Raw genomic sequence first — 15,095 nt, 5'->3', positions numbered from 1 at the left:
CTCTGTTTCGAGATGCCAATTCATCGACATCACATCCAAAGTGTGGACAAATATGTGTACTGTTACGCCCCTATAATACTAATGATTCCCCCATTACTATTATCATTTTATCCCTTACTGTTAGTATTGTGCCCATATTGTCCCCATATTGTTATTAGTATGCCCCATAGAAACCAACTATTGTTATTTTTGTGCCCTTATGTTTTTACTATTATGTCAGCTTGATTATATTGTGACCCCTTAGACTCCTATTTATAGAAGGGAGGTTTAGTCATTTGTATCATCCAAGAATTGTTCATTTGTGTAATTTAAAGTAGGTTTCCCCCTCAAAGAGGCTAAATTCTAAGGCGTTGATCTATCTTTTCTATCATTTCTATCATTTTGTGAGCTGGTTTCCTAACATTTGGTATCAGAGCTTTGGATTCTAGGGTTTCGCTGCTCCAAACAAGTCATCGTGGAATTTTCGCTACAAATTTTTTCTGCGATGTTTCAAAAGCTACAAAAAAAATCCATTTGAACTGAAATCGTTCTAAACTTCAGATACCAATTTCAGAGCTTGTCTCGCTATATCTACGAAGATATGATCTGAGGAAGTTAGGGTTTTTTGCAGACTCCCGAATTACATTCGAAACAGGTGACTTGGGAAAATCGTCATAACTTTTGTCTTGAGCATCATATTGAAATTTCGTAAAGAGTTTTAGAAAGAGGAAAACCTGTATTTTTCTATGTATCAGTTTCAGGTACTAAGGTCGAAACAGTGACACGTGGCATGTCGTACAAGGTCGCTCTACTGAACTAGTCTATAAACAGGTCACCATGGGAGATTTGGCATAACTCTTCCTTGGAGATTCCAATCTTGATCATACTTGTGGGGTTAGAAAGAGGACTCAAAGGGCTATCACAGGACGAGATTTCAGATATTCAAGATCCACAGTTATAGAGATACAACAGATTCAATATCGAGCCCTTACAAAGTGAAAAAATGTGTGTAGTTTTTTTAAAATTTTGCATAAGATTGGTTTGAAAAATTAGTTTGAAGGAATTCAAAGGGAATAGTGAAGAATTATTAGCATTAATTAATGCCCCGAAGAAAGAAAATGGAAACACCTAGTAAGCAACATGAAAGCTCTATCATGACTCGTGAAGAAGAGGAAGAAATGAAACATGATATATCAAAATTACAAGACCAAGTACAACAAATTTCACTCTCACTAAAGATAAATGAAGCCAAGATGAATGGCGTGGAAGCTAATATGAATGGAATGCAAGTTAAGATGGATGGCATGGAAGCTAAGATGAATGGCATGGATGCTAAGATGAATGGAATGGATGATAAGATGGAAGAATTGAAGATAAATTTGAATAAGTTACTACAAGAAATGGTCACTAATGGTGAAAGGTGTTATAGACATATTTGGGCACTGCAACTCCAATCTTAGATGTCAATAAACAAGGGATTTTCTAACCTCTAAAAGTGTTGTTTCATACCCTAAAGGATCATGGTCAACTGATTACATCATTCCCCAAAATTTCTACCTGAAAAATCATCCAGAACTGGCCAAACTGGACCATACTAATTGCTCCACTATCAAGGTGTGATGCATACTAACTTCTACACTAGCCAGGTGTGATGCATACTGATGAGGCCTTCTGTAGGGTGTGATGAGCGAGGATGGACAAATGTCCTAGATAGTTTGCTAAGTGAATGCTCATGGAATCTTCTAGAAACTTATCATACGACACTTCCCTCTCTGAATTCGCCCAGGGATGAGTAAGAGATCTGTTAACGCTCGAATTTGCCCCAAGCTGAGGAAGGAAAAACTTAAGGCAACATCAAACCAAGCTCAACCTCGTAGCTAGCCCTACGAGGACAGGAGAGGGCTCTCTCCGGGTCAATCTTAGAAAAATATATTCAATGAGGATCGAGATGACTGAAATTGTAACTAATCTTAGGCTAGGTATTAAGTGCAGAGGTTTAAAGGTGATTTTTTGGGGTTTTTGTTGAATCAAAGGGAAAGGCAATTTTGGGTGCGGGGATGAGACACAGTTTCTGCAGAGGTCTGATTGGAGCAAGGTAGGCAAATGTTTGATGCCTTAAAAGCTAATGAGGTGAGTAGATCAGACAGGCGAGGAGCTAAGGAGAGCAAGGAAATCTCAAGAATTCTCCTTAAACAGATGAAAACATAGGAGATCAAATGTTATAGACATTTTTGTGCCTCGCAGCATGGAGCATGAAATGTCAATAATTACAGGGATCCTCAGTCCCTAAACATGTTGTTCTTACCCCTAGAAGAACAAGGTCAGCAAACCACAACACTTCCCATCAGTTCTCCACCTGAAAAACACTCAAAACAGGCTATTTTTGGATCATGTCAGCTGCTCCACTGAGCAACTGCGCTGAATGTCAACTGCTCCTCCTTGTACCTGCGTTGAAAGTCAAAACCAATGAAGGCTACCTGCGCTGGGCGAGATTGGCCAAGTGGCACAGTCATTCTGCAAGGTGTCAACTGCCCAGGAAGCTTCCAAACTGACACTTGGTTCAAGGGATTCGCCCTGTGATGAGTAAGAGGTACTTGATCTCCATGTGTAAGCAAGGATCTCCAAGTGGACTCAAGAACTGAAGTTTAACTAAAGTGGGAGAGGACACTAGTCAGCTTTATGCCAGCCTCAAGCTGACTCATCCTTTCTCCAAATCTCCTATATATAGAGCTCTCTCATGAGGTCTAGGGGGGCGGGAATTTTGTGCAAAGCAAGGAAGTGCTGTTGGTTTACAGTTAGAGCTATTGGGTGATTGCTTTTATAGAGGTGAAGAGGAGATTTCTTGCTGCTGGGGAGGTGCTGCTGGATTGGAGCCATTGATGGTTGTAACCTTCTCAGAACCCTTTTACTTCTATCAATAAAACTTTGAATGTTCTCCTATATACTTGTATTGCATTGATGTATTGTATTTACTTGTATATCTGATCCACTCTAATCCATGCATCAGTTATGAGTACATGTTTCTTGTAGTTTCCCTCTCTTGTTTGTGCAGGATCTGTGTGTAGCTGGGCCGGCAAAGAGAGCAAGGAGCTGGGAATAAGAGACAAAGAGAGAGGACAAGATTGACAAAAGCGAAAGACACCGGTTGGTTAATCTTTTCTTCCTTCTCTGTACTTTCATAAAGGAAAATATCAAAGCTTTACTTTCAGTTGTTGCTAAGGAACTGTCACCCTTAGAGTCGGGATAGGGTCATTCCGAGTCGGATACTTTTCCCCACAACATCAAACAAACTTAAAGGCAGAGCATTACAGATTATGAATTCGACCTTAACACTTCATTTGTTCAATTGCAGAAGATGAGAGAAGGAAAATGATACACATAACAACTTACAAGTACTGAAAGAAGCACACCATCAAGACATAAAGCCACATGAATTCCAAACAGTGCTGCAAAACCCTGGTCTTTCCTTTGCCAAAATGTTGAAGTAAAATGTACAATAGAGTCTCAAAACCTTTTCCCCAAGAGTCCAACCATGAAAATGACTAAGAGAATACATAATATATGCAAGCCAACCCATTCCCTTGCCTCTAGGGGTCGAGCTCATCATCCTAGGAGCTATTTCAACCAATTCTAAACAAAGCACTACAATCTAGGCAGTCAAAAAAACTTGCCTCTATAAGGTAGGAAACTGATTCATTCATTTAATTTTCACTTTTTAGTGAATGAATCTTCTAGAACAAGTAATAAAGTGCCAAAATTACATCATGTTTCATTAATTACATCAAGAGGAGTGAAAAAATCACATCACAAGTCAAAACTGGTCAAACTGGCTTCGTTTCCTGAGCTGAAGATGAAAATTGTGCCAAAAAACCCTGTGCGCCACGCGCCTGAGCCCTATGCGCCATGCGCCTTTCCACCTATTTTTGGGGCACTTCCCGGCTTCAAAATTGAACTTAGGTTGGCTTGTTGGAAAGCCCTTGATATCTACTTTCCAACCCAAGTGAAATTTTCCAATTTGGTGTCCATTTTCCCCTCCAAAAGTGCATTCTCCCGGAATTACTTCCTGCTGGTGCAAAAGGTGGCAGAAAGGTGATTTTCATGGTGTTTTTGAGCCTTTTGGTCACCTAGAACTTGATGAAATTCTTTGGCCATAGCTTAGCATGTATATTTCATCATGAAAAATCCAGCACTACAAGCCATTTGTGATTTGGACCTCCCAATCTTATGGGTCGTGCGCGGCGCGCTACGCGTTGAGCCAAAAAAACCTGTTTTTAGGACAAAATTTTCAAAAATGACAAAAATTTCTCCGAATTTGCTCAAATTCGGAGTAAAGACCCTCTATCATGTATTGTGCCCCGCCAATGAAGCCTCGGCCAAAATTTGGAGTGGATTGGGCTTTTTCCGCCGTTTTAGTGCCTTGCTCAATCGCCTCTTAAGGATCTTCATTTTTGCTTTGCAAACATGCATGCGAGCCCAATAGTGAGTTTTCATATGACGAAGCATGTCCTTGTCTCTGTTTGCCTTCGCCAACAATTTCTCCAAATGAGTGTTCACCTGGATGAGCATAGACTCTCGATCAATCGGTGTCAAATCACCGGGTCTCTTTCGAGCCAATTCTCGGTCTTCCCGAATTTGCCGTAGCTTGTAAAGTGTATGTTCATCTTCCGGCTGTTTGTTGTGCTGCTCCAAGTAGTTGATCGTCCACTTATCCATCTGCAATTTCTTTTGCAGTGAGTCATTTTCAGTCCTTTGCTGTCGGATGATCTCTTTTAGCTCCGAGCTAGGAGAGCTCGCATCAAGATCAATGATATCCGTGTCCTGACCTCCTAAAGGACCCTCATCAAACATGGGCCTCTTGCCCCTATCCTAGATCTGTACCTGTGCTGAAGAAGAAGGCAAGACCCTTTCCACATGATGTGGAGATAATACTCGCTGTGCTGATGAAGTCAACGAGACCCCTTCCACCCTGGGTGGAGATAGTACTCATCGTGTAGATGAAAATAAGGCCCTCTGGCCTTGCTGGTATGTCACATATGGAGGAGCACTTATATGCTCAGTCTCGGGAATGCCTGGCTGGTGTGAAGGCGCTCCCTCATCATGAACTATCTCGGGAGGCGGCTGTAGCGCTACAAAGTAATCACGAGAGATGAAATCCTCCCAAGTAATGCCCTGGTGTGCCAACTGATGCATCACTATGATTTTGATCAACGCATAATGATATATGCTCTTATGCTGATGTGCTGGGCTCTTCCTTTGTACTAAAGGCACCATCCTCTCTATGTTGCAACACATGAAAAACGGAATGTTCATCATACGTACCCTCGTGAAATGCATCAACAAACAGACATGGTACGCATAGAGATGCGAGAATCTGCCCTCGCAACTGAAATATTGAATGATGAGTTTCATCAATGGTGCATACTCATCCCTCAGGAATCTGAAAGGAAAAACTGTGCTCAAGTGTCTTATATACCTGGGTTTGATATATGGCTCATAGTATAATCTGTCTAACAGCTGGCGTTTACTCCATTCCTCCCCTACATTTGGTATCCTGGTGGCCTGAGCAATAGTCTCGGGTGACAAGGTGAAATTCACTCCGGCAAGGTTTACATGACCATCCTATAAATGTAGAACAAATAAACGGACTAGTTCCTGATGATGCTGGATTTGTGAGATCATCTCACAGTATTGGAAACATGATTGATGCTGAAAACAATCCATTGCAAGTGGGCAAGCTTGCAATTGGGCCAAAGAAGTAGGCTCCTCCCTGACATGCTGACCACTTTTGCCACCTTTGTGATACCTCCGTGGCACATTTGGCACATTTACCTCCGGTGTAGAATCACTATCATACTCCTGCTCATAGACTGACTCGGTCTCTGACATGTCTTTGAAAACAAGATAGCTGGAATATATATGCTGATGTATAAACTGTGTGCACAATTGCCTGTAAACTATTCTTTTGCTCTAAAAATGTTGTGACCAAGGGGACACAAATGCACAAGGGAATATTAGGAAAGGGGAAACATTAGGGAATTAAGGAATTTGGAAATAAAAACAAGGGACTTAGAAAAGGGAAGGGAAATGATAAGGATAATGTGTTTTGTAATAGAGGTGAGGGACTAGGATTTGAGGGATTATAGTGTAGGATGAAGGAGGGAATTAATGGGGAAAAATAAGGGTGAATTTGGGAATGGGAAACAAAGGGAAATGGAGAAATAATGACAACCTTGGTTACACTCTGTTTTTGAAACCCTTACAGCAATTTTTTTTGCATTCAAACCCTACAGCAATTTCATTGAAAAGGAGGGCTTTCCACTTGGATTTCTAAGGCAAACATATCATGAACCCATTACATTTATCTTTCAAAAACCAAGCACAAGTGGTGGATGTGAGCCTACCTGCAATTTTGTGCGGAGAGGAGGCGAGTTCATACATTTCCAAGCAAATTTTGGGCTTAAACCCTAGTGTGCCGTGCGCCTCACCCAACATGCCGCGCACCTCTGATGCACCGCGCGTGTGTATTTTTACACTGCGATTTTTTGCCTGATGCGCCACGCACCCCTGATGCGCTGCGTGCCCCTGATGCGCCACACACCTAGTCCAATGTGTCACGCACCCCTGAAACTGCTCCAACTTCCTCACAAATTCACAATTTCGCTTTGGAATGATGTTCTTCACTCTTGGCATGCAAAATGAGTTGAAAATGTCATGAAATATCTTTATAAAGACTCCCTTTTGATTTTTTCTTGGTCCATGACCCATTTTGTAATGTTTTGTCGTTGACACTTTTTCAGGATTAATAGACTTCTGACCTTTTTGGTTTCCTCCTTAAATTTGGTTGAAATAATGATTTTCTTTGCAATTCTTTGCAGGGATAGCTGTGATATGATCTGGAAAAGGAGACCAAGGCTACGCTTGGACGATTCAAGAACTGAAATTTTTGAAGATTTTTACAAAAATGAGATGACGACTTATCTTCAAAACAGAGTTTTGAAGAGAAGTCCTAATTTATCTGTATAATGATGAAAATTATTGAAGTAACCACCTATCGAGGACATCCCTCTAGCCTGCTGGTCTTCTTAGACTTTGAAAAACGAGACTGACTCAACCCAAGGCCTAATGACCAAGAACCATTGTTATGACCCAGAAATTTGAAATAGGACTGTACATGACCTTTGAAGACTTGTTTTTATGAATAGACCTGAACCAGCAGTGCCAAGCACGAGGGGAATGAGTAACACAAACCATTCCGTCAGAGTTATGGCATGCCTAACGAAATGCAACTAATCGAAACTGATGGGACACCTAAACATGAAATGCAAAAAAGAGCTTTGATCTCTGACGGAGAGATAACTAGACCGACTCTAACAAGATCCAAGAAATCTCCAATTGGAATGACACTAATCAAAAACCTGGAGATGACTCACACCCTTGCACACATCTATAAATGGATCCATCATCTGAGAGATCTAGAGGCTAGAATTTGGTAATCTGCAAGGAAGCGCTGATAGTTTGTATTTGAGAAAGAGCATTGTATTGTTGGGTGATCTTACTTTTCATAAGGTGAAGAGGGCTTTGATGCTGGGAGGATGATGCTAGATCAGACAACTGGGTTTTAATTCTCCCTTCTATTTAATAAAGTTCTTTGAGTTTTCCTCCATACAATTGTGTATTTGTGAATGCCATTGTATGTTCATTGTATTTTTTATTCTGCAATGCTTATGATATAATAGATCAAGATGCTCTGACGGTGTTTCGTTACTGTGTTTCTACAGGCATTCTCTAAGTGGGATTTTTTATAAGTGGGAGAGGAGTTGCAAGCTCTGTCAAGGAGGAGAGAGATCAAGCAAGGAGTTAAGCGGAAGATCCAGGTTGGTTCCTTTGCCTCTCTCTTATCTATCATACATAGAGGAAATCTCAAATTGCTTTAAACTGCTTGTTTCTTAGGTAGCTGCCAATCCTAGAGGGCTAATCGATTGAAAAGACACTAGTTTTCCTAGAAACAAAATAGAGACTCCATTAGGGATCGAATAGATGTTTGTTTGTTGTTGTTGTTTGTTTTATAAACTATAGATGGAGCCTGAAGTCAGCCAGTTAGCCTTCGAACTACTCTTGCTCTACAATTGCATAGTAGATGAATGCTACTTCAGTCAATCTCTGGTTTAGTTTATGAATTAAACATTTGACTTACAATCATTCTAGATGCCCTTTTGGTAGATCAGTAACCTCTCAAGATCATTCCTTTGTACTTTTCTCTTTATTGTTCATCAAAACCCAGCTTAACTCATTGAAAACAGCTCCACTTTTGAGCCAAAACCCATTTCAGTTGCGCTCCATGGACCATCGCACTGTGTTCCACTGTGTTCCAGTATGCATAGCACCTCCCAAGCACAGTAGGTGTGATGCATATCATATTTTGTGAAGCCCAGGTGCAATGACTGAGTGAACTCTTTTGCCATTCTAGAAATTGAGGGTTTTGACATTATTTTCAGTTTTGTTTGGTTTTTTTTGCTGCTTATGAACAGTACCTTGTTACTGAAGCTTGCTTGCATCACATAGATCAGCCTCCATTGATTAGGATTATTAAATTTTTTTATGTATTTTTCCATCATTTACAATCCTCTGTCGAAAAGTTTCTTAAATCGATCTGTCATTTTGGTACAAAAACTGTCATAACTGTCGTTTTGTGTCAAAAAGAGAAGTGTCGTTGATTCTTCCTTCCTTGAATAGTCGATTGAACTTTTCTTCAAGTATTTGATTTGATTTGTTGATATTTGAAGTGTCGAAAGCATTTTCTATTCGAAATTGAAAAGTGTCGTTTAGTCTTCCTTTCCATTTTGAAAAAGAAATTGTCGAAATGTCACTTTGAGTAAAATATTTCAGATCTTTGCTATACTTAGTTTTCCTTTTTGGCATTTTTCACATTAAGGGGAACGAAAAACAAATACATGCATTTGCATTTGCATTTAGTTTGTGTGCAAAAAATGATTTAGGAAAAGTGCATTAGTGTGTGCTCTTTGCTCTTTGTTTGAAAGAATCGTAATTTTCTTTCCCTAGTAGCTAGGATTTTCATTGATCAAAATAAACAACAATTGTTTATCATTGTAGATTGCATTTTTTAGGAATTTTAAATCTACATCATGCAGTGAACCATTGAAAGGAAAACTTCTAAACAAGATCAACTCTAAAATAAATTTCAATGAACTTAGCAACACTTTGGAACCTAACACAACACATCTAGAGGTCTAGGCTAGAGATGATTCCGACGTTGTAAAAACTAGTAACTATCGTTTTCATCGAAGGTTGGGTGATTCCTACTCTTTGATACGACAAGTGCTAGCACAGACTTGTGCTCCCCGTACTGTCGAGTATATATTGGGAGACCACAATAGGCTTATATCCTTTATCCATAGGAAGTCGTGTCTACCGCCCTATCAATCGCAATGCACTGAACACAGCATTCGGGAAGATTGATTGTCGTACATAAGTCCTTGGTAACTTCTCTTTAATTTATCACCAAGGTGTATATTACAGTTTTGTGATTGTTTTGGTAATCCCTCTGTCTAGATTTCCAGAGTAGTCACTTTAGTTCCTTTTCGACTCTTTAAAAGAAAAGGTCCATTTGAGCACTTGTCACTTCAGGCTCATTAAAAATCGAAGGGGACTAGAGTCATCTTTAGCTTTTTCTCGACTCTTAAAAATTGAAAAGGCAAAGTTGTGTCAAAGCGTCATTAAAACTTATTAATTCGGAATAACATCCATGTTCCTTAGTTGATCCTAGGTTGAGATATATGAAGACAAATCCAGGATCCACCAATTAAGGAATCCCTTTCGATGGGAATCCTAGTCCATTTTCTTCCTGGGGAAATATTGGTTCTCCGTATGGCCACATTTTCCCTTCCAAGAATAACAATTGGCCTGCCAGTATGGCTATTTTCAACCTCTATCATTCAAAATACCGTGATTCCTCAGCAATCGAATCAACAACCAGTTTATACTGAAGTTGACCCTTCGCCCTCTTCTTCATTTGTTTCTCCCTCCCCTTCTTCCTCTTCGCTTGGTGAAAATAGTGATGCTAGTAACCAAGTGGCTAAGAAGAAGAAGAAAGGGAAGGGGAAGAAGAAGAAGAAGCCAATTCAACAAGGGGGCAACCATGCAGCATCTGGTGAAAATCTGTACACTAAGCTTTCCAAACTCAGAGATCCATGCATAATTTGTAGAGAAGACCATTTTCATTGAGAATGTCTGTGCATTCCTCGAATCTTAAGAGAATGGTCCCCCCGTTCGCACCAAACGATGTTGTCAACCTCTGGTGATAAAGTTTATAGCACACCATCAACTAGTAATAATGGGTAGAAAAGAAAGGTCCAAATTCTATGTAAGTTATGTGAAGGGAATCATACCCTTCCCGTTGTCCTTTTTTGGATGAAGCTAAAGGAGTCTTGCATAATCGTCCTGCTTCACCACAGTGACTTCCATTTGGATACAGGAAACTCTCCCCAAGTCCTTTACTAGTTGAAAATCCGACCAACATACCTCAACCATCGATCAAAACACCTATCGTTGAAAGTGAATCTTCTGAGTCCATACCGAACCAAAGTCAACAGGTCGAGATGGCAGTTGACCTAGTTTTACCTTCAAAAGATCATACACTTCCCAAAGAGAGTGAGAAAGATACCGTTCAAATTCTTTTTGTCACTTCAAAGTCCGATGAACTTGGGGGAAATCCGCCCATTCCTTCACAACAGGAATAGAATCCCCCAGTTCCCGCTACTCAAGAGGTTATTTTAATCATTTATTCGGTACCTCCTCCAAGCAGTCTAGTCACTTCCTTTGATTGGAATCGACTAGCAAGATCTTGCCTTCCTTCTAATGTACCATTCCAGATCATAGCACAAGTTTACAAAATGATCGTGTCTAGCACTATCATAGATGAAGGGGCATCAGTGAGTATCATTTCCTCAACTGCTTGGAAAGCGCTTGGTTTGCCATCGCTTATACCTGTTACACAGAATTTGTCAGGCTTTAACAAAGGAACCAGTCAACCGTTAGGGATCCTTCCTAAGTTACCGATAACTTTGGGAAGGAAAATCGTTCACTTGAACGTGATGGTAGTTCAAGGGCTGTTAGATTACAATCTACTCCTCATACGTGACTATGTTTACAACATGGAGGCTATTGTTTCAACACTCTTTCGAGTGATGTGTTTCCCGCATGAAGGCAAAATTGTCACTGTTGACCAGCTTTCATTTCCTGGTTCAAACACAGCTTCAAGTCAAACATCATCCCTAAATGGTCCTTTTGCGTCGAGAGTGTCTCTTCAACCTTCATTCCATCCACCTAATTACCGCGAGTAAGCTGGTGAATATAAAGAATCTTAGGGGGCATGCACCCTGGTCTATTTTGAGACGAACCTAGCTGAAAAGATAGGTTTCCATGTAGGTTATGTGATTGGAAGTGTTATCCCACACCTTTCACCTTTGTCCATTGTGTAGACGAAACCATCCTACCATATGAATTTCCCTGTAAGTTAAGTGATTGGTCTGACACACCATTCACCTTTGTCTGTTTGGTGGACAAAGCCAAGGAAGTTTTTTTTTTTCTAATCGCTGACAAAAACCATCCTGCTTAACCACAATGATTTCTATATGGCTACGAGATACTCTTTTCATCATGTTGGGGGCATGCAAACCTTTTTTTTTATTTTCATTTTCTAGCCTTTTAGCTTTTTAACTTTTTAGCGTTTTAGATTTTTAGCTTTTTAACTTCTTAGGTTAGGTGATTGGTCCAACACACCATTCATCATTGTCTGCAATGCGAGCGAGGCAAAGGAAGTTTTTTGTCTAACCGCTGATGAAACCATCCTACCTAACCTCAATAGTTCCTTAGCTTTTTAGTTTTTCTAACTTTTTAGTTTTGTCATTTCTAATTAGCATAAAAAGAAAAACTAAAAAAACCGAGCATACTTTCCTCAAGGTTCAAGCTCGCTAAAAAATGAACCCGCCTCCAACCAAGCATATGTTTGTTCATTTCAATCTTGTAAAAACAATGAAACCCACACTGAGCATATGTTATCACATGGTTCAAGCTCGTTAAAAAATAAACCTACCCCTAAGCATAGTTCCCCATGGTTCAAGCTCGTTAAAAAATAAACCTACCCCTGAGCATAGTTCCCCACGGTTCAAGCTCATTAAAAAATGAACCCGCCTTCAGTAAATATCCCTTGTGATTGCCATGCTATCAGCCTTTTGAGCCTTGGTTGTATTCCTGCCATCACCTCCATTCTTTTGGCCGACCATACGCTTCCACTTGATTGTTTACCATTTTGAGGAACAGCTACGACGAGTGGTTTTGTTAGCCAACCTCTTGAAATCACCATTTTTTAGAAGTTCAAAGCTTACCCGGAACCAGTTGCTACCCTAAACACCACTCGTTCCTCAAAAATGAGTCTCCTTTAAACTCTTTTCAAACTCGTTAAATATGAAAAGATTTTCAAGTGCTTGTCTTTTTCGGCTCGTTAAAGTGATCGAAAATTCATCCCTTTCGTATTATTTTATCCTTTTTCGGACTTAAGTGATTATGCTACGAAAAAGAATTGTTGGATTTTCCTTTTGTCCCTTTTCAAACTCTCTAAACATGAAAAGGACCGAGTTATCCTTGTCATTAAACTCGTTAAAAAAATAGTGACAAACTCGTCCTAGACGAGATAGAGTTTCCTTTTCGTCCTTTTTCAAACTCTCTAAACATGAAAAAGGCCGAGTTATCTTTGTCATTAAACTCATTAAAACAATAGAGACAAACTTGTCCACCTAGACAAGAACGAGTTTCATTGTCGCTAGACTCGCTAAAACATAGCGACAGGTTTGCCCGAGGGGAAAATTATAGAACAAGCATATGTTATCCTCCTCAAGCTGACAAAAATAAAGAGGTACTCGTCAGCAATGATTGGGGAAAAAGAGAAGAAAACTTGAAGAATTTTATGGTAGTAGGTCGCTCTTGAACATGACACTTCCACTCCATCACCATCATTAAGTCAGGTTGGGTTGTTCCATTCACCGATCATTTCACCATTGGTCTTTCACACCATCCATTTTTGGGGTTAATGCTACCAATCCATCTCATTGTCACCGATATGTTCAAGAGAAGTCATTCAGTTGAGAATTCACCATCTAGTTAATGCCTCTTCCACTGCAACACCTTCAACCTCCATTTTTCATGACAGCCATTCCTGAACCTTGTGTCGTCGATCGTTTTCACCTCCAGAAAATTATTTTCTTCATTTCATGTCATTGATGTGGGATACATTAAGGCCCTCCTACGATGGGTCACTTCTTGTCTACATCAACTCATTATCCAAGAAGTTGACTTAGAAACAACCCTTTCAGTACTTTGAAGCTTGCATGCCTCATGGCAAGTTTCTCACTTTCGATGACAGGTTGACATCAATGGCCTTCGACCGAAAGATTTTGCGTGGTGTTTGACATCGGATCATATATTCACACCACGTGAATTGTACTGTAGTACCTTGAGGGTAATTATCATTATCGGTGATTCCTCTCGCGTCTGTTAAACAGCTCACATTATTGGCTGGTAATCAGGAGATGTCTTTCCATGTTCAACTTCAGAACATCTTTTCACATGGATCGACTTATACATCGGGCGAAGATTGAATGAGTTTGAAGACCCCGGGTCTAGTTTCATCCATCCGGGCTATGCTATATTCAGGGATATAAAGACATCAAATGTACACAGAAACTGCACAGACAGTCATCCAAGCCAAGAATGATGACTCTACATATGAAGAATCACCATTCTGCCACTGCAGACGACTATCTGTTCTATGTACATGACATGAATTTATAAAGCTGAGCATGGGAATGCCCGCCTCAACTAGATCATGAAAAATTATATTATGATGATGTACTGTATTGTATCTTATACAGGTCACCTTCCAGTTCGAAAACCTCATATCCTCATGATAAATCATTTCACCTGATATCAAAGATTCACAACTTCATGCTTTAGGGGGCAACTCTTATAGAAATATTTGGGCACTACAACCCCAATCTTATATGTCGATAAACTAGGGCTTTTCTAACCCATAAAAGTTTTGTTTCATATCCTAAAGGATCATGGTCAACTGATTACATCATTCCCCAAAAGTTCTACCTAAAAAATCATCCAAAACTGGCCAAAACTGGACCATACTGATTGCTCCACTATCAGGGTGCGATGCATACTGACTTCTACACTAGCCATGTGTGATGCACACTGATGAGGCCTTTTGTAGGGTGCGATGAGCGAGGGTGGACAAATGTCCAAGACAGTTTTCTAAGTGAATGCTCATGGAATCTTCTAGAAACTTCTCTTATGACACTTGCCTCTCTTAATTTGCCCAAGGATGAGTAAGAGATCCAAGAAATATCCAAGTGGAATGACACTAATCAAAAACCAGAAGATGACTCACACCCTTGCACACATCTATAAATGGATCCCTCATCTAAGATATCTAGAGGCTGGAATTTGGTAATTTGCAAGGAAGTGTTGATAGTTTGTATTTGAGAAAGAGCATTGTATTGTTGGGTGATCTTGCTTTTCGTGAGGTGAAGAGGGCTTTGATGCTAGATCAGAAAGTTGGGTTGTAATTCTCCCCTCTATTTAATAAAGTTATTTGAGTTTTCCTCCATACAATTGTGTATTTGTGAATGCCATTGTATGTTCATTGTATTTCTGATTCTGCAATGCTTACGATATAATAGATCAAGATGCTTTGACAGTTTTTTGTTATTGTGTTTCTACAAGTATTCTCTAAGAGGGATAAGTAGGAGAGGAGTTGCAAGCTCTGTCAAGGGGGAGAGAGATCAAGCAAGGAGTTAAGCAGAAGACCCAGGTTGGTTCCTTTGACTCTCTCTTATCTATCATACATAGAAGAAATCGCAAATTGCTTTAAACTGTTTGTTTCTAGGATAGCTGCAAATCCTAGAGGGCTATTTGATCGAAAAGACACTAGTTTTCCCAAAAACAAAAGGGTAGTAAAGGAAACTCATGATGAGAACAAAAGAAATGTTAATCATGATTTCATAGACTCTAATGTTGGATTGAAGACCCACCAT

This window comes from Pinus tabuliformis, chromosome 3_1 (assembly GCF_031772625.1).
Source record: "Pinus tabuliformis cultivar Carrire ecotype Pingquan chromosome 3_1, CPIR1, whole genome shotgun sequence".
Taxonomy (NCBI): domain Eukaryota; kingdom Viridiplantae; phylum Streptophyta; class Pinopsida; order Pinales; family Pinaceae; genus Pinus; species Pinus tabuliformis.
Note: the sequence above shows the minus strand (reverse complement) of the source record.